Source organism: Vicugna pacos, chromosome 12 (genome assembly GCF_048564905.1).
Source record: "Vicugna pacos chromosome 12, VicPac4, whole genome shotgun sequence".
NCBI classification, from domain to species: Eukaryota; Metazoa; Chordata; class Mammalia; order Artiodactyla; family Camelidae; genus Vicugna; species Vicugna pacos.
This window is the reverse complement of record NC_132998.1, coordinates 34,577,194-34,598,494: the sequence shown is the minus strand read 5'-3', so window position 1 is coordinate 34,598,494 and position 21,301 is coordinate 34,577,194. Positions and strand designations below refer to the sequence as shown.

General features: G+C 43.5%; 1 protein-coding gene across 1 annotated transcript in view; it reads left to right on the top strand.

Moving 5' to 3' along the window:
• Window positions 1-12,446: 12,446 nt before the first annotated feature.
• ELK3 (ETS transcription factor ELK3) overlaps window positions 12,447-21,301 on the top strand; it is a 61,950-nt gene continuing 53,095 nt past the window's right edge. The window contains exon 1 of the mRNA XM_072973200.1: window positions 12,447-12,866. The gene's annotated coding sequence lies outside the window, so the exon portion shown is untranslated. The remainder of the gene's footprint in view (window positions 12,867-21,301) is intronic.

Below are 21,301 nucleotides of genomic sequence, written 5' to 3'. Positions count from 1 at the left end.
GAAACTAATTCCCTCCTTTGGCTCAAGATTCAGACATTTCCTACAGAATCTTTCCTCAGGTAAATTCCAACTACCAGATCAAAATGGTAATTATAACAACATAAATTCAAAACATGTTTTTTTGAACACCTATTATATGCCAGGTACTGCCTCAGTTTTGGGGACTCAGTGAATAAGAGAGACAAGGAATCCATCTCTGGGGAATTTACATTCTTGAGGGAGGTAGGGCAGACAATACACAAGGAAACAGAAAAGAGAATTAGAGGCTGGTGTTATAAATAGTAAACAAGAAAATGTGATAGAGGAACTGGGAGATGAATGGCCAGGAAAGTCCTTTGACAATGTGCATTTGAGCTGATATTTGATTGGTAAAAAACCAGTCACTCTTCAGAAAATGCAGAGAGCAAAGGCCCTGAGGTGGGGAAAAACTCAAATCTTATTTGAGAAAGCAGAGAGGAGGCATGTGGTCTCTTGGAGGGAGGAGGAAGGGAAGAGGAGGGAGACAGCAGGGAGAGCGGCAGAGACCAGATTGTGCAGGGCTCATGGGCCACAGTACACAGTAGGAATCTCTGTATTTGAGTGGGCACAGGGAGGGTATGAAGTGATATGACATAATTTACAGTTTTAGGAGTCAACCTGGCTGTTTTGATAGAAAATGGATGTTGAGGGTTCAGAGTGAAATTCAGAGGATGGTTTATTAAATGCTAACTATATGTGTAATTCTTTGTATATTTTAGCTCTAATCCTTTCAGCACTTCAAAGTAGATCTTATTATGCCCATTTGATGAACAAGGAAATGGAGACTGGAAGGGATAGAGGAACTTGCCCGAGGTCACAGAACTGAACTTGAACCTAGGACCACCTGATTCCATTGTGGGAGACCTTCCCATGTAGCACATGGCCTTACTAAGATGGTTGACCCACCCTGTGCTAATTAAGTTTTCTGATTATCATTGCATTAAAAACAATTTTTTTTTCAGTGGAGGTACTGGAGATTGAACCCAGGACCTCATGCATGCTAAGCATGCACTCTACCACTGAGCTACACCCACCCCCACATCATTGCATTTTGAAGAGTGAAATGACAATCTCTAGGTCCATCCATGTTGCTGCAAATGGCATTATTTCATTCCTTTTTATGGTTGAATAGTATTCCATGGTATATATACACCTCATCTTCTTTGTCCAGTCATCTGTCGATGGGCACTTAGGTTGCTTCCACGTCTTGGCTGTTGTAAATAGTGCTGCTATGAACATTGGGGTGCATGTATCTTTACAAATTGAGTTTTCTCCAGATATATGCCCAAGAATGGGATGCTGGATCATATGGTAAGTCTATTTTTAGTTTTGTAAGGAACCTCCATACCTCCATGTAGGAGGGTTTCTTTTTCTCCACACCCTCTCCAGCATTTATTGTTTATGTGCTTTTTAATGATGGCCATTCTGACTGGTGTGAGGTGATACCTCATTATAGTTTTGATTTGCATCTCTCTGATGATTAGCGATACTGAGCATCTTTTCATGTGCCTGTTGGCCATCTATATGTCTCCTCTGGAGAAATGTCTATTTAGATCTTCTGCCCATTTTTTGATTGGATTGTCGCTTTTGTTTTTGAGATTGAGCTGTGTGAGCTGCTTGTATATTTGGAAATTAATCCCTTGTTGGTCACATTGTTTGCAAATATTTTCTTGTATTCTGTAGGTTGTCTTTTCATTACGTTTATGGTTTCCTTTGCTGTGCAAAAGCTCTTAAGTTTAATTAGGTCCCATTTGTTTATTTTTATTTTTATTTCCATTACTCTAGGAGACAGATCCAAAAAAATATTGCTGTGATTTATGTCAAAGAATATTCTGCTTATGTTTTCCTCTAGGAGTTTTATAGTATTCAGTCTTATATTTAGGTCTTTAATCCATTTTGAGTTTATTTTTGTATATGGTGTTAGAGAATGTTCTAATTTCATTCTCTTACAGGTAGCTGTCCAGTTTTCCCAGCACCACTTATTGAAGAGACTGTCATTTCTCCATTGTATATTCTTACCTCCTTTGTCATAGATTAATTGACCATAAATGCATGGGTTTATTTCTGGGCTTTCTATCCTGTTCCATTGATCTATGTGTCTGTTTTTGTGCTAGTACCACACTGTTTTGATTACTGTAGCTTTGTGGTATAGTCTGGCATCAGGGCGCATGATACCTCCAGCTCCATTCTTCTTCCTCAAGATTGTTTTGGCTATTCAGGATCTTTTATATTTCTATACAAATTTAACAATTTTTTGTTCTAGTTCTGTGAAAAGTGCCATTGGTAGTTTGATAGGGATAGCATTGAATCTGTAGATTGCCTTGGGCAATATGGTCACTTTAACAATATTGATTTTTCCAATCCAAGAATATGGGATAGCTTTCCATCTGTTTGTGCCTTCTTTCATCAGCATTGTATAGTTTTCAGAATACAGGTCTTTTGCCTCCTTAGGCAGGTTTATTTCTAGGTATTTTATTCTTTTTGATGCAATGGTAAATGGAATTGCTTCCTTAATTTCTCTCTCTGATATTTCATTGTTAGTGTATAGAGATGCAGCAGATTTCTGTGTATTAATTTTATACCCTGCAACTTCACCAAATTCTCTGTTGCTTTCTAGTAGTGTTCTGGTGGTGCAAGACAGATTTCTTGGTTAAATGTACCATTTTAATTTGGTAATCCCTAAGCATCAGGAACAGTGTCTGTTTTATACCATGCACATTGGGAGTGTGTAGATCCTATGGGGAGGATCAACCTGGGGCTTGGAAGTAAGTTTTCCCTGAGAAAATTAAACAAAAAAGGTTAAATGACATGTAACGGGGGGGGGGGAGCATTCTTCCAGTCCCCTGGAACAGCTATATCTCTGGAGTTTAATGTCTAAAGAAAGAATGTTTTGACAGAACAGAGTGTGGTCAGCAATGGAGCACAAAGAGAAAGACCAACGTTAGCCTGACTGTCCAGCAGAGTGTAGGGTGGGGGACAATGTGTGTGGGGAATGGGTGCTTGGTTTCCAGAGAGGGCCCTCCATGATAAGAATTTCACGTCATGCGCTTGTATCGCTGACCACCAAGCAACAAATTCTCAAATGTTCATTTGGTACCCTAGTTACCCAGGGGGTCCTCTGGACAGGGAAGGCCAGCCTTTCAGTCACTTTGAGAAAGGAATGTTCTCCGTTATAAGCAGATTCACTTGCAGCTGTTTCAAGAAAATTGTGTCACCAAGAATCTGGTCTTTCCTTGGGGTGGGGCCCCTCGAAGTTGGGAAGGGCAGAGACCACTGCCATTTGTGGTTCTGAGTATATAAAAAACTGAACAAATGCTAAAAGAAGGGTATGAAACTTGTGGTATATTTTAATTGTAACATTTTACATTCTAATTGTTAACATACAAAACACAAAGTGATCTCATTGTGCTAGTGACAATATACTTAAGGACCTACAAAGGTGTTAGTTCCTAGCGTGCTTTAAGCAGTGTGGTGGGAGGATAGGGTGTACGTTTAAAGATGTGTGAGGAACACCTTCTACTTTCATCAGACTGTCTCTATAACTGCATGAATAGGATCATTTGGTGACCAAGTCAGAGCTTAATACGAGGCCTTGTGTGGTGGGGCCCACGGCCAAATGGCTGTGCACAGAGCTGCGGGCCCACTTTCTGAACCTGCCAGCTCAGACTCAAGACCATCACCAACGTGATGCTATCCATGGACCATCAGCCGAACCAGCCTTCCCATGGTGACATCTCAGTTTTGCCATGAATATCACACATCCCACCACAGCTGTCCACTGGCATTTGTGTAGCATTTGCATATAACCTAAGCACACGCTCCCATAGATTTTAAATCATCTCTAGATTATTTATAATATCTAATAACAATGTAAATGCTATGTAAGTAGCTATAAGTACAATGTAAGTACAATGTAAATAGTTACTGGGTGCACAGAAAATTCAAGTTTTGCTTTTTGGAATTTTCTTTGCAATTTTTTCCCCCAAATATTTTCGATCCGTGGTTGGTTGAATCTACAGATGCGAAACCCATGGATTCTGACTGTGCAGCACCCGGCTACATACACAGTGAGTGCTCCTCAAAAACCTTGTTGGCTGACTGCCTGATAAGTCAAGACAGTGATAAACAAATCTAGGACATTTCAAAGTATCTGTTAAACATTGCATTTGGGGAAGACAGAGGTGGGAACGTGCTTGGTGAGATGGCACACAATGTGGCAGTGCAGGGGGATGTTTAGAAGGGCACTGACTCATACGTACACAGACGAATACTCTTCCTTTTATATAAAGCCAGTTCTCCTAGTCCACCTCATCTGGCTTCTGTGATCCCATCTTTGCCTGGTCTGTCCCACCACTACCCCTCAATTTTCAGCTTTCTAATCTGTGCCTCCCAAACCATTCATGGATCATGAAATCAAATTGGTAGGCTGCAACCAACAGTTTCTAAGCAAATAAAACAGGATAGAATATATCAGAATACATCACACATAGGAAACAAACAAACAAAAAAACCCACTATTGTTTTGTGCAACCTATTTTAATCCCTTATATGTGTGTAAAGGGCTTAGATGTAAAGTGCATTTCCTCCTGTGGGCTGGAATTAAAGTTTTGAATCCGCTGCACTAGGTAGCAGATTTAACCCCCGCCAGCCTTCTGCTGAGCAGATTCTGTGACCAAGGGCTTCTCAGGTAGAATTGCTGTGAGTAACTGTGGTGGGACCATCCTGGACCATCACAGCATGTCAGGGTGTGAGTCACTCTTTGGTCCAACATCCTCAGTTTACAGTTTGACGAAGGAAGAGGCTGAGCCTAAGAAAGGCGATAGGACGGGTTAATGGTAGAACCTCCACTCCCAGCCGTTTCCTTGCCTCTCCTTTCTGCGTTTTCTCTCTTTGCTTTTTGTGGTCTTTTATTATAATTCAGCTAAGCATATCAGAAAGAATTTCACTTTTGGTCAGGAAACCTGGATATTAGCCCTAACCCCATCACTTCCTGTGTGATTTTGAACCCATGAATTTCTTAATAGCTCCACACCTTAGTTGTATCAAATGTAAAAACATATTATTAGAGACCAATTGAGTTTATTTAATGGCACTTTTTAGGCTGTGAGGCATTACATACATTGTCTAATAGTTATTTTTGTTCCTTGAGTATCTACAATATTTATTCAAGAAGGGTATATTGCTGTGGAGATGAAGGGGACATGAATGTACTATCATCAAGTCTCATCCCCTCTTAAGAGTATCCACGGACACTTCCTGAGGAGAAGATGCTTCTCCCCTTCAGTACAACACAGCATCTGCTTCTGTCCTCAGAGCCCTCAAAGGAGGCTACAGCTGTCCTGGTTAACTTAAAGCTAGTTTCATAACACACCATTACCCCTGCTTCCTTTACCTCCAAACCACGGTGCCTGGTTCTTGATAGCAGCCTATGGAATAGCGTTTCTCCTCCCTGCCATCCTGGGTAACATCTGGAACCTCATCAGCCTGTGGATCCACACGGGGCCCTATGACCACAGATATGCTGCGAATGACATCGTAGCTCATGTGGGGACACGGTACTCAAGTACCTGCTCTACCTGCTCATGTGGGATCTCGCTACTGCATCCCGCTCCCCCTAAACTCAGCCTTCTCCAGTTATTTCTTAGAATGACAATTGCAGTGTCTTAAGTGAGCTGACTGGGTAAACCCCCAGTCCACTAAATCACTAAATCACTCCCCTCCTTCCTGTCCAGTTGCAGTACCTACCACCTGACAGAGTGAGCAGGTGCCAAACTGCTTGAGATCAAAATAATAGTCTTATTACTGATCAAAGCTAACATTGCCATCTACAGGCACAGTGGGCTGGCTGGCGATTTGCTCCCAGATGAAACTTACTTACGTGGGCTGAGCTGGAAAACTGCAGGTACCCCCAGCATGGTGCAGGGAGACCGTGTGTTCTTGGGACCAGCTGGCTCCAAGAGAGGGAGGAGGAGGGAGCTGAGCCAAGCATTCCAGTTTCTTCTTCTAAACTTGTCAGAGACCTTCCCTCTCCCTTTCCTACTGGAGATCCTTCCACACAGAAATGTGAAGGCTTCTTCCCTTGTGTTCTTTGTTCTCCGGCTTCCTTGTTCAGGGGCTTCTTCATGACTGCAAGAAATACCAGGTTCCATGCCCCGTGGTGGGGAAACATCCTCTTGTTTCTGTGCTGGGCCCAAGCAGAGTTTAGAGTGTCCCTAAGTTTCACGGGGAACAACTTCATTTGTTCTGATTTTCCATCAAAATTCCTGTTTGGCTCCAGCCTCCCCAAACAAAGCCTATCACCCATGCAAAGAGACCCTTGAGAAGGGATTGAATCATGTTCGTGCCTGGGAGCTTCTAGCCCCTCTGAAGGCTCCTGCTCTCCCATCATCCCTGGTAAGCCTGATCACAGCCCCAGGCCTTCCTTTGCTGCTCTCAAATTACTACTCTCATTTGAGTTTCAGAGATTTTTCAGAGGTGATAATCAACCTTCAATCCATCAGCTTTTTCCAACCATTAAAAAGTTGGTCTTGAAACCACCCCCAACCACGCCTTGCCCATCTTTGCCGTTAAAGCATAGCATGACATCCTGCCCAGGGGGCATTTCCTGGGCTTCTGTGACTGTCTGATACTGTGGGAAAAGAAAGACTGCAGTTTCCTTCAAAGTTTTGCACAACACCTTCTAGGACCAAATCAAGAGATAAAGTGCCCTGTCTTCTTGATCTACACATATAAAATCCAAAACAGTTGCTTACACAGGAACTCTGGGCATCACTGAAAGAGAAAAGGCTCAAGACCATTTGTACTTTTCTGCAAATTTCAAATTTCTATTATGTAGGAAGTGATTTTGTCCAGTAGCTGGTCAGGACAGTTTCTCAGTTGTATTAGTCCTGGAAATTATAGCAATGACTCAGTTTTTGGAGTTGCAACACCGCATCACTATGTTTTAATCTCCTTTCCTTTCCAGTGTACATTAGAATGTGGATTTGGGGTGAGTAGGGGGTGGGTACAAAATATTGATACATTTCAATCAATTGTGAATTTAAGAAATCTAAAGCTTAGAATCAGTGTTAATTCTTTCCAAATGTCATGAATTATTCTCCCTTCTAGTGATTGTTCACATGCCTCAATTAGTATTGTACATCATTTACAAAACTTTATTGCATATCACTCCTTTTATTATTGATGAATTGATTGATTCAATACAAATTTGTCAGCACTTTTTTGGTAGGCATTAGGGATATAGATGGGATGTGGGGAGTGACAGTCATTTCATAATGCTAAGTGGTAAAATTCCAACCCTGTATTGTGAGGATGCAGGAGAAAAGGGCTGTGGACTTCATCTGGTGGATCTTGGAAGAATTCTTGGAGGAGGCAGGGCTTGAGCTTAGTTTCAAGGATGAGTAAGACATTTACAAGAGTTTCATAAGGAGAGGTCATCTCAATGGAGCTTTGGAGAAATACAGAATCCTAGTCCTAACCTCAGAATCTCAGGGGTGAGGCCCTAGTGTGTGTAGCTCTGATGAGGCTGGGAATTCAGGTTTGTTCAGAGACCAGAGAAAAGCTTGAAAGGTGTCTCCCCGGCTAGGAGAGTATGAGTCAGCTACTCCCTACCTCATCAGAAGACCAGATAAGAGGAATTAAATTAAGCATGACAACCTGGTTTTCTTTGAAGACGAAGTTCCTGGATGTGAAGTTTGTTAAAGACACTAAGATTTTTACCCTATATGGCAAGGAAAGGCCTCCGGAATAAGAAAGAAAATGCGGTTAAAACCAAACCAAAAAATAGGGCAGAGTCTCATTTGTCTCAGATGGCCTATGCCAGGGATTGACAAACTTTTTCTGTAAAGAGTCAGAAAGTAAATATTTTCAGCTTTATAGACCGTAATGGTCTCTGTCACAACTATTCAACGATGCCATTGCACTGCCAAAGCAGCATTAATAATGCATAAGTGAATGAGTCTGTCTGTGTTCCAACAAACCTTTATTTATGGACACTGAAATTTGAATTTCATACAACTTTTACATGTTACAAAGTATTATTATTCCTTTGATTTGTTTCCAGCCACTTAAAAATATAAATTCTTAGTATTCATTAGAGCCAGGAGGTAGAAGCAACCCAAATGTCCATTAACAGATGAATTGTTAAAAACAAACTGTGGTATATGTACACAATGGAATATTATTCAGCCTTGAAAAGGAAGGAAATCCTGTCACATGACACACATGGATAAATCTTGAGGAAACTCTGCTAAGTGAAATAAGCCAGTCACAATAAGAGAAATGCTGTATAATTCTAATTATAGGAGGTATCTAAAGTAGTCAAATTCATAGAAACAGAAGGTGGAAGAGTGGTTTCCAGGGGCTGGGGTAAGAGGGAATGGGGTGTGTGTTGAATGGATATAAGAGTTTCAACTTTGCAAGATGAAAAAGTTCTGCAGATCAGTAGCACAACACTGTGAATATACTTAACACACTAATGTACTGTATACTTAAAAATGATGAAGATGGTAAATTTTATGTTACTTTTTTTACCACAATTAAAAACTTAAAAAAATAAATTAATTCTTACCTTGAAAGTCGTATTGAAACAGGCAGTGGGCACTGTGGGTTGCAGTTTGCCAACCTCTAGCCTATGGGTGGCCAGTCTGAGGGCAAAAGGTGGTCCAAATCAATGCTTCTCAGCTGTCCCCACTGAAAGACCACTAATAGCACAAAAGGGAGAATGTAGACCCAAGGGGCTCTGCCTGTAAGTCTATAAAATTATTTTAAATACTCTTTCAAATGAGGTTCATGAAAGTTTTTGAATCCTAGTCCATAACACATGTTGTTTTAATGTAAAATTGGCATTCACTGTAAAAATCAGTAAAAACTGATGTTCATGCAGGCTCAGAGAGTGAGTGACTTAGTCAAGGTCGAATAGCTAGAACAGGTCAGTATGGGACTGGATCCCCACGATCCTGATTCCAAATGTATACTTGCCACCTGAGTGGGCTGCCTTCCCATCAGGCTTTAGCTGTCTAGTCCCAAATCCTACCCATATTCCCCCAACACTGAAGCAGTCTCCAAAGTAGTGAGGAAACCACTTTTGAGTTTCTATCAAAATTCATCAACTTATAAGTTTAATACCATCAATTCATAAGTTTCATATTTTCTTTGTTCTGCTATGTTCTAGAATATTTTAGTTTGATATATTTTAAAACTTTCTCCCCCTGCCTTATCTAATTATACTTCCTCATCCATCTGTATTTTTTTTTTTAACTTTTCATAACATCCCATTCTGTTAGACAGTGTAGAAGGTTAAATTAGGAGGGACCCAAGAGATCTGTTGTTTTTGCATACCCAGCATCCATTTTCTCTTTGGCAGATTGTATTATTTATTCAGAACTCCCCCTGTCCTTCTCCTGTCCCGTTGACTTTAGACTTGGCCATATGAATTGCTTTCCCCAATGGATTGTGAGTTGATGTGAGGGTGTGCTAGTTTTAATAGATGTGGCAGAGGTTTTAATAGGCTTCATGTGTCTCCACTCACTTTGCTTGAATTCCTGCCCTTCTAGAAAACTTTATGTCCCACGCTGAGCCTTTTCCTTCAGCCTGGGTCCCAGAATGAGAAAACATGTGAAGCAGAGTTGAACCCACCCATCTGAGACCCATATGTTGGTAAGCCACTGAGTGTTGGGGTTGTTTGTTACACAGTGTTATCCTAACAAAAGCTAATAAACCCCTTCTTTTAGAGCCAGGGTTTCTTGTGGAGACCCAGCACCCCCCTTCACCCATAGGGTTTATTTGAGCTGACCCACTTGCACTCTGCCTCAAGCACCGTCCAATACATCAGACTGACTAACTCCAATCTTTGATAAGATCTCTGCTATTCTTATCAAAGCTGAGAGAGCCTCACTGTCTCTTGGCCAGAAATGAATGATCCTGTCACCTGCAACAAAGAGCTCCTTAAGAAATTTTACTCATAACCCATAAATTCTAACTCCTGTCTGTTTTACAAGAAAAGCATAGAAAGAGGAGTGTGGATCATATAGTACTAAATGCCACACCTCTTGGCTGCTTTTTGACAGTGAGAAGGAAAGTGTAGAAAACAAATAACAGTTGTTATAAACTAATGTTCATGTCACCCCTAAATTCATGTTGAAACCCTAACCCCCAGTGTGATGGTATTAGGAGGTTGGGCTTTTAGGAGGTAACTAGGTTTAGCTGAGGTCGTGAAGGGGGAGCTCCCGTAATAGGATTAGTACCCTTTCTGAGAAGAGACACCAGAGAGCTTGCTTCCTCTCTCCTTTCACATATGCTACTGAGGAAAGGCCATGTGGGGCACCATGAGAGGTGGCCTTTACAGTCCAGGGAGTGAGCCCTCTCCAAGAATCAAATCTGCTGGCACCTTGATCTTGAATTTCCCACTTTTCAGAACTCTGAGACATAAATGTCTGTTGTTTAAGCCATGCAGGCCAAGGCACTTGTTATAGCAGCCTGAGCTAAGGCAGCAGAAGCTGTCTAATGCAAGGGACAGAAGCTGGGGACACCTATGAGTAAAAGTTATTCCCTGTGCCTTGGGCAGAGCAGAGTCAGCTCTGAGTTACTCATTCTAATGAAGGGCCTGGCATAGTGATGTGGACAACCTAGAACACCAGAAAAACTTAGGAGGTCTTCATTTGGTCTGGGAAATGCTAGGGCATGAGTAAGTGTTTCAGAAGTGCCTTAAACAGGCAGGCATTTCTTCAGAACAATCAAAGCCTGATGAAATCATGTACATCTGTTCTCTCACATATTGGGAGTCTACAAAGATTTGTGGTGATCCTACAAAGATTTGTTATAGACAATAAAAAGCATGAAAGCCACTGGTTTAAGATATACTCATGTTTGGCTTTGGTATACACTTTTTAGGTAAAGCAACATGGTGTTCTTAATTGTATGTGAGGTTTTTTTCCCTCACTAATAAACTAAGTTTGTGTTCTCCCAGTCCACAGCTGGATCATATGGGGACATGAAGTGAGCTCTGCTGAGTGACAGGAGAGGCCCACTAGGGATTAAAATGATAATTCCTAAAGTGGAAAATTAGCTGTGGAAAATCAGGGGTTGATAAATAGCTCTCTTCCCCATATCTTCTCCTTCTCTACTCCCCAACCCCCACACTGCATGTTTTCCCACCCTTATCAGAGGCCTCGTGGGCCTTGTCCCACCTGTCAGGAAACTATCCCCACCAGCCTGAAGCCAACACAGAGAACTGGGCGGTCCTATGAGTCAGGTGCTCTGACTGGCACTTGGGGTGGGGAACTGGTACTAACTAGAGTAAATTACCACCCTGCCCTTTAGAAGCCCACAGTTAGTAATAGTGAGAGATTCATAAACAAATAATCTTCAGAAAGATTGCAAAAATAAGAAACAAGTGGAGAAACTCCTAGAATTCTATCCTTTTGAGAGGACTCACGCCCCGCCCCCCAGGGCATCTGACTTAATTGGTTTGGGTTGTGTGTAAAGATCAATAGTTTTCAAAACACCCCCCAGGTGATTCTAATGTTATCCAGGGCTGAGAACCACCCAGACCTACAGAATCAGGAATTCTGGCGGTGAGACCAGGCAACGAGTGTTTTAACAAGCTCCCCCCACCCCCACGTGATGCTGGTTGCATGCTCAAGTTTGGAAACCGGTGGTCTGCACGGCTGGGGAGGGGAGGCTGGAAGTGGAGGGAGTCTGGGGTGGGTGGTCCGTGAGGGATACTGCGGTGTGGAGTCCAGTTTTGAGACCACGGAGTCTCCTTCCGAAGCCTCGGTCACTCGGCCCCGTGGTCGCTGCTCATTTCTCTCGAGTCTTAGCAGGCAGGAAAGACTGGGCCTGTGTTAAGGCCATAGCGACAGGCCAGAATGGGCTCTTCCTGGAGAATGCTGGCTTCCAGTTTATGGTTTCTTATCCTGTCCCCCAAAGTGGGCCCCTTACTCTGAGCGCTGGCTTTTAAAAAAAAAATCCCAGGCAGGAACTGTGTCCATCCTCAGACAAAAACTGTGCCTCCTTTTCTGCACATGCAACATCTCATCCTAAGCAATCACGCCCCTACCCACGATCAAGAAACCCTTGACTCAGAGCAATCTAAACCCCACTCCCGATACCCACTAGCCCCACAACTCTTCCATCCCAGCTGACAGAAAGCAGCAAGTCCAGCGGCCTCTCCACTTCGGGTCTCCCTGCCCAGGCCAGCCCGGCAGGACAAGACCCCACAGCGGGGCCCAGCGGGGTCCCCAGCGCAGGGACCCCGGGGGGAGAAGCGGGATCCCTGGTCCCGCCACCACCCAAGGTCAGCCCCCCAGCGCGTCGAGGGCAGCTTCTCCGGGTTCCTGGCCGCGTTGCCCGCCTCCTCCCCCCCCACTCCTCCCACCGTGGGGAGGGGCTGCGGCCGCACGGGGTCTGGAGGCTCCTCCCCGGGGGTGGCAGAGCAGGAAGCGTGGAGCGCGGCGGGCGGGGGCACGGGCGCTGTGCGGGGCCGCGGGCGGCGGAGTATGCGCGGGCCTCGGCGGCCAGCCCCGGCGCACAGCCGCGGCTGGGGCGCGCGGCGCGGGGCGGAAAAGCCTGTTTACACAGACTGCACACCGCCTGGGGAATAATGCAGTAAAGGAAGTGAGCCGGCTCGGCCTGACTGCTCCAACTTCCTGCTCTCACACACACCAGAGGAAAAAAAAAAAAAAAAAGAGGAGCGAGAGAAAGAAAAAAAAGGGGGAAAAATCAGGATCTCATTACAAGAGCAACAGACCGTCTGCAGACGCCTGTCAGCATGGAAAGTCGGGGGCTTTCGCCCGGTTCCTCCTAGAAATTCCCCCGAACAAGGATCTTGAAAGCTCCCCCACATCTGGGTAAGTAGCGGGGTTTGTGCCTGTTGCTCGGACAGTTGCAAAGTTTTGTGGGGGGTGGTTGTTTTCGTTCTTTCTTTCTTTTCTGTAGCTTGGTGGGGGTGGGGCGGGTGGGCGCCGCTTCTGGGGCTGCGGGCCTGGGGAGGGGGCCAGCTACGGGGTGGGGGCGCCGCGAAGATGCTCCAGCGCCTGGTCCGCGCGCCGGCCCGGGGGCTACGGCCACCCGGCGTTGGCACATCCCGCCGTGGGGCTGCGCCGCGAGCCTGGAGGAGGGGGCGCGCGAGGGAATAGGAGACGGTGAGACTTGGGGTCCCTGGGAGGAGCGGGCTGCGTGCGGGGAAGCTGGACCACCGCTGACCTTCCGGCCAGGGCTGGGGCTCCCCTCGGAGTGGTAGTGGGCACCGACGCTTGGATTCGGGGAGAAGACCGGTGGAGAGGGAAGCCGCGGGGCTGAGGGTCGCACCCCCCCTCTCTCGGCAGGTGACCCCAGCCCGGGTCGCCGCCCCAGGCGCACGCCCAGCCTGACTTTTAAAAGCCGGTGGAGTCTTTATTGGACACCGTTTTGGAGGAGGACTGGGAAGGAGATGGTCTTGGAGCCCCCAGCACTTTAGGATAGGGCTCTTCAACTTGCAACTGAATGTTGGCCTGTAATGCTACTGTAACTTTTTTGGGGAGGAATTACAATTTGGAAGGTTAAAAAAGAGAAAGAGGTCTCGGTTTTATGTTTTCTGAACCGAATCATTTTGAGGACAAGCTGCAGTTAGACGGCGGGTGGGGGTGGGAGAAAGAAATGTTATTTCAGAAACTGCAAAAGGGGCTTTTTAGAGAAAAAAAAAAACGAGTGTCGGGAGAGTTTCTGGCTTGTCTGGAAACGGCAAGACTAATTGCCATGCGCTTCCGCTTTGAAACTGGCAGCAGACAGCATCTTGAAAATGACTCACTAGAGGAGCTCACAAAGAAACTGTGGTTTGCTCCTTCTCAGGTTTATGTATTTGTGCCTTTTACAGTTTCCTTTGTAGTGTTCGAAGGGTCACCCGCCCCTTCCCCTCCGGCCCCCTCCCACCCTCCCGCTTTTGGAAGCCCCTGGCGGGTCTTTAGGTCCCCCCAGCACCCCAGCCGGGAGAGGGGGGACTGGGGGAGGCTGAGTTGTTTTTGGAGTTGACTGGGGAGAGGGTTAAAGGGATTCTGCTGCTGCAGGGGGAAAAAGTTCCCTGAATTTTCCACTGGCTGCTGCAGGAAGAGAGAGCCCCTTTAGTCATTGCTAAGTAATGTCTGCACACACACCAACTAATCTCATTAGGAGTTTCCGCTGCTCGGCACAGGAGGGGTTTTGTGCAGCCACTGTCAGCCGGGGAGCCCTGCGCTGGCTGGCGAGGGAGACAAGTTACGGCTTTATTTACTTAGAGGTGCAGCCGCCCAACAAATCTTTTCAGGGCAGCATCTTGAAAACTTTGAAGTTACTTTAGCCATTTTGGATTTCGGACTTACTGGTGTCTCTCTCTCTCTCTCTGTCTCTCTCTCTCTCTCTCTGTCTCTCTCTCTCTCTGTCTCTCTGTCTGTCTCTCTGTCTGTCTGTCTGTCTGTCTCTCTCTCTCTCTCTGTAGTTTCTGTTGCCTTAGCCGCTCAAACACACCCATCCTCTCGTGTCTGTACTTCAGTCTTGGGGTGGGGGTGGTGAGGATCCGGAGGTGCTGAGAAACCAAGCATGTTCCAGGCATCTATTAATGAGCTCAAATTGATTTCTGAGTCTTTTTGCCAAACAAAATACCCTCTGATCTCTCTCCCTTTCTTCTCTCTCTGTGACCTACATTTATTTGGGAAAGGTCAGTTATGAGTTTCAGTTTATGGGGATTATAAAATTACAAATTGTGTTAGGAGGGCACGTGGGTCAGACAGTTAAGAAGACTGTCCTTAAGTGTCTTTAGAGTTTCCAGTAATGACCCTGCCGGCAAAAACCCCTGATGGTCATTCTGTGCCAAATATAGCAAAGGCCTTCTGGACTTTTTTTTTGTTTGTTTTTAAACCTTTAAATGTTGGAAATATGTAGTTACTAAAAAGGTAAAGAATTTTAAGGAAACTGATTGAAACTGTGGGGTTCCTTTATTGACAAGGACTTGCTGCTCTATTGAGGATTTTTTAAGGTGTCAGTGTTTTTTTTTTTTTTTTCCTGGTGGCAAAGCGTGTCCTAAAAACAACCCAACCAGCCCGACCAGAGTGTGAGTCAGTGGACATAAGCACAGGATGTCCCTAACGCCACACCTGGCACGGAGTAGATGCTCAATAAATTGTTGCATTGAAAGCTGTGAGTAGGATAACAGAACTTACAATAGGTAAGAAGAAAAGCTTTCCAAGGCTCACATCACTCTGCATGAGCATGCCTTAAGGATGAAGGTTGTAGATACTCTACTCTCAAGGTAACATTTCCTTCCAGACACAAGGGAGGTAGAGTTCTTCATTCCAATAAGTTACTATTTGGAATGCATAGTATTCACTTATTATCAGTGATTCTCAACTGGGAGTAATTTTGCTTCCCAAGGGAGATGTGGCAATATCCGGAGACATTTTGGTTGTCTGTCATCATCAGAGGGGGTGCTATTGGTATTAGTGGATAGAGGTCGGGGTGCTGCTAAACATCCAACAATGCACAGGGCAGCCCTCCACAAAGAATTTTCCAGCGCCAAATGTCAGTAGTACCCAGGTTAAGAAGCTACTGTTTACATTGATAATGGTAACTCCTTACATGCATTCATTCACTGAACAGGACATTTAAAAGTCATCACTGGCATTGTGGCCACAAGAATAACACAGTATCCATGAATTTTCTCTCCTTTTCTCTCTCTTTTTGGTCAGTTGCAATTGGCATCTGATGACATTTTGGTGGTGTACCTTTGGGAGCTGAATTAGACCATCACTGAACCTCATTCACTCGGTACTAGTGCTTTTTAGACCATAACGGCAATCGCCCAAATGGGTGAGAACTGTGATTTTTTCAGCCGCATTTGAATTTTGAAGTTTCCTAAACATTTATTAAAGACTGCCTCTTTTTCTTATTTTTTAAAATTAATAATTCAACACTGCTATTATACAGTTACCATAACTCTGAGATCATATATTGAAATTTATATTTGTAATAATTTTTTAGAACTAGAATCTTTTCCTGAAATTGGTTTTAAAGGGCTTCCAGGCAGTGCATATAAATTAAAATATTCCTTTCTTCGCTGTCAGATATTGGATTTTGTGTGTTTTTTGCTACCCAATTGTGTATCTGTCTGAATCAAGAAACCAATATGATTGCAAAACATTACCTAAAACAAAACAAACCCAAAACACTTTTAAAAATTATTTAAGGATGTGATTTCCTGGAGTAGAGTCTTTTATCGCTGATGGTGAAATACTGCTTACTAATTAATGGCTTTGCTCCTTTCCAGTCCCAGGGAATGATTCAGCTATCTTCACGTTTCCCAAACCTAGGGGTCGGTCCTCATTCAACTTTAAAAGCATTGGGTTCCCTGTCCATTCTGGCTGTGACCTGGCTGCAGGCAGCTGGCTTCTGTCCCTAAGGGCCTGCACCTACACACACACACAGTTGGCTCCGGTCACTTGAATGAAGGTCCCCACTCTTGGCAGATTTTTCTGTATGTTTAAGGCAAGAGTTTTCTCCATAATGTTTATTCATAATTCCTCTTTGCCTTTGTAGATTTATGACCTACTTGCAATCACATTGGTATAGCAATATTTTCTGAAGTTTAGTTGGTTTTTTTGGTTATAAAAAATATTAATGTGAATTACCTTAGGAATATTCAGCAAACCCCAAAGGGAAAAAAAAATAAACATCTCCCATAATTCCACTGTTAACATTTCTGGTCTTTTAAAAGAGAGACACACGTACACCCCTGCATATGCATACACATAAAATTTTTAATTGGAGTCACACCACACTTTCTGTTTTATAATTTATTTTCACTTAACATATCACGTAACACTGTTTAATAACCAGTACTAAGACTAAAATTACCGCACAGAGAGCTCGTATTTATTGATCTAATAAATGTGTTGACTCAACAGTGGATTGACATAATCTCTACATGGACTTGTTCAGTGTTTTTGTCTCTGTGGCTCCAAGTAATGTTCTAAGAATGCTGCCCTCTTGAAAGACTGAATTCATACGTGCTATGAAGTTTGGGATTGTGATGAGTTTCTCTATGATTTAAGGATGAGTCATGATTTGCAGTAGAATATCAAGAGGTAGTAACAGGAAGTCCAGGGTGCTACACATCAAAATAGAATGTTAAATGATGAGAAAAGAGAAACTAGGTTAGACCAAAAATACCCCTTGAACGTCTCAAAGGAGGAAGGTGCCTCTTACACACCCGATGACTCTTATTTATTACTGTTTCATTTTGTATCAGTAAAGTTTCCAAACTTTGAAATTGGTATTTGAAATTGATTTTCAGTTCAAAATTACAATTACCCTTGGCTAGTTTGAATTCAGATCATCCAGCTTTTTGGCTGAAACCATGGCCTTGAGACCGTGAAACCTCCAGTTTTGCTGTTTATAGTACAGCCCACAGTTAATGGAATCACCAGCACGCACGCATGCGCGCGTGTGTTTGTGTGTGTGTGTGTACTGTTAGCAAATCCTAAGGACCTCTGAAGAACGGTAGATCATTCAGTCTTTTAAGCATCTATTCTGTGTAGAAATTTGACTCCCCATCATTGCTCCCCACAACCAAAATAAAAATGGCCGTTCATTCTTTACTGGAAACTTACATATATGTCAGCAGTTTAAAAATAAACTTTGAATTGGTCATTTCAGTAAATTGTAATTTGGTTGAACTGCCACTAGGAATTACTCACTGACCACTTTATGTGTTTTAATTTATGTTTGCTGGGAAGAAATTATTAAGAATTAAATGGGATTATTTTATAATTGGCTGTGAGATGGATTTGCGTATTTTTAAAGAAATCAAGATGATGGTTATAGTGATGTATTTGAGTTTGAATTGGACTAAAATGAATTTACTTGCACACGTGCTCTAAAAAGAGGTTCTATGGCACATAGCATTGTTTGTATTTCTAAAGCTACCATATCTAAACATAGTTCTTAAATTTCTAGGTGTAAATATGGGAGTGACAGGGTAGGTATACACTTATCCGATACATTCTCTTAGAGTTTGGTGATGTTAGGAGTCTTTTTCTCCAAGCAGTAGAATGAACTGAGACCCTTGGTGTCTTTTTATTTTTTTTTTCATTGACGTATAATTTATGTACATTGAAACTGCACAGATCTTAAATGTTATTGTCTACACACACCCATGTAATTCCCACCCCCTACCTCCAACTAGAGAATATTTCCATTGCCCCCAAACATTGCCTGGCTATTTTTTCAAAATATATTATGGTAATTTCATGCTTCTGTCATGTTATTAAGCCCCAGAGCACCTGGCTAAAAGACAGCAGTATTTTTATTTAATCTGCATGGTTAAAAATAAATCATCAGAGTATGTGGATTTCCTCATCATACAGTATGAGGAAGAAAATCCCTTCTACACTGGTTAACACCACTTAAGCTAACCAGAAGTAACATGAATGCTGAGGGGGAAAGTTGATTCTCTTAAAACCAGTTGTGTTTCGAGGCTATTACTGAACCTCCCTGGACCTCGGTTTCCCTGGCTGGTGGTGAAGTGACTGATGTAGGGAGGTGGGTTGATCCCTTTCAGTCAGAAGTCCCATTCATGCATGGGGTTTCTGGAATGAAGAACTTGACTTCTAAGAGTTGTGACAATGTGATGTGAATGTTTTTTTCATGCCCAAGCGGCCAGTTTTGAGACATATATGGCAATTTTTAAAAACTGCTGTTTTGTGATGGGAAAGGGGTTCCCTATAAGTTTCCCTTTCTATCCCATTTTGGTCCTTTATTGAATAAGGAACACCTGAAGAAGGGTCAGTATTTGCTGCTGTTTCCCTCCCTCCACTTTTCGAGGCACCATTCATTTCTGAAGACCCACAATTCCTGGGGACACCAGTAACTGTCTGTGGGTTGGGTGCTGAGTAGGCCCAGGTGAGATTTTGATCATCAAGTCAAATCCCTACTCTTTCCTTCTGATAATCTTTGAAAATACTCTCCTCCAGTGCTGGATCTGAGAGGCCCACATTCCCTGTTACCCTCCTCCAGTCCCTTCTCCAGCCACGAGCTGGAGCAGTCCTTCAAGCACAGATCTGACCATGTCACTCCTCTGCTTACAGTCTCCCAGTGGCTTCAGCTGGAATAGAGACCAAAGTCCTTAATGTGAGCAGCGAACTGTGATTTGGGCCAGCTATACTGGCCTTTCCTCAATTCCTCAAATGTGTAATGTCCCCCGTGGCCTCTGGGCCCTTCCAAATGCTGTTCCCTCTTCTGGGAATTCACTTCCATATCCTCTCCCATCAACGTCTCTCACTCCAGTTTCTAGCCAGTTAGTCTCAGCTTGACCATCTCTTCCCCAGGGAAGCCTTTGGTGGTCCTCCAGACTAAATCCGTCTCAGTTATCCATCCCTGGCCTTTGGAGCCCTTGTACCGGTTTTATTTCCAGGTTTCCTCATTACTCGAGTTCTCCCTGTCCAGATTCTCACTATCCAAACACAGGTACTGAACAGTTTCAGAGAGAGATTTCTAGACATAGAGCTGGTATTCCTCATTATTTGTTAGTACTTCTTGCCCAAAATTCAGGAACCAAGCAGAGTTGATAGCATGCCATCCCTTGTTGTCTGAAATCACCGTCCAATTCATTAGATTGGGAAGTGGAGGATACCTGCACGTGTATGTGTCAGGATGTGTTTCACGTCTGTCTTGCCCATCAGTCTGGAAGCTCCCTCTGGGCCTGATCTGTTTTTCTCATCCTTGTATTTATCCTGACCCTTTGTACAATACCTGGCATTCACTGAATTAAAAGCAATCTGAACGAGGAAAAATTTGTCACCTCTCCCCCGATTTGGCCAGTGGACTTGATAAAGCACTTTATTGCTACGCCTAAATCTGACTCTTTCTTAGACTATCAGTTAGTTGGATTAATAAGAGGCATATCTCTTGGTTAAACCAAAGAGACAGCCAAGAATATCCTCCATAGAGGATGTATCATTTTCCAGAGTTTGTGGCCAGACTTGCAAGAAAAGTGGATGTACAGAAATCAGGTTAGCATGTTAAACACCTGAGAAGACAGACTTTAGCCCTGTAGTTGATATCAGTGTTACACTCAGAATGGTTGGTGAGCAGGTAAGTAGCCATAGGATAGTACAGCTTGAAAGAATCTCAGTGTAAAGTTCTTTCCGTATTAAAATTAAATTAAAAATACAGCAACCATCATAGTCCTTTATCAAGACTTCAGTTGACCGAGTTTTTATAGTTCCCTTGGGTTGAGTTCCATGATATTCTCAGTTAAAAATACTTTTTCACTTGTACTAAAACCTATGTGTGTTTGGTTCTTAGCTTTTTGTAATTAATAAATGGTATTTCTGATTGAACTTTAAAATAATAAAAGACTCTGCCGGTGTGATTATGAAAGGATGAGTGGTTAAATACCTAAATTGTTTTCAGTGAAGGAGGGCTAGATCTGCTATTAATTTCAGCTGGGTTTTGCCAAGGAGTGGATTGTTGATAGTCAAACCTTGATTAACCAGAAGGCGTGATTAAGCAGCTTTTTTTTCCTCCCTGCATTTAATTGTCAGGAGAGAGAGATGAAAACAGCCACCACCACCACAACAAAATAAGCCCCAGAATTTATTCCAGGCTGTGCTCCTGGCTGACTGCAGGACCTCTCTGTAGGAATTAACCACAGGGATTCTCCTACTCTGTCTACCTCGTCACCCTCAGAATGATGGCAGTGGGGCCCAGGAGGGTCAGATGCTCTACTAGGCAAGGGAAGGAAGAGGCTGTAGATATGAGAACAGTTCTCTAACACTAGCCATTAAGAAGAACACGTCTCTGGTTAATACTCAGTGAACTGAAAATGTAACTTCCCTACTGTCCTCTTACTGGAACTTGGAAGGGTTGCCTTTAGAGGCCAAAATATAAGCCCTGGTTGTCGGAGTTCATTTAAAAATGAAAGAGAAAAGCATTGGCAGATGGTGAGGGGGATGTGCACACCTGGGTGTGTCTCCATAGATGTAGGCTACACGAGGGATGCCTGAGTCTCGGTGTGCGGCAGCATGTGATCTCAGTTTCTGCTCCTTCTCTGTACAGAGGACTGGAGCATACGGGAATGTTTGCTGAACCTCTGCATCCCAAAGAATCATTATTTCACTGTGAGAACTCAGGAGGGAACTTGGATTTTTGATATACTGAGAGGAGAAGGCTCAGATTCCTCATCATCTCAGGAAGCCCCATGAAGAATTTATAGGAAGGGACCAAACCACTTGGCATTATTTGGAGACACTGTGTGGATATAGCGCCTCGGTCTTGT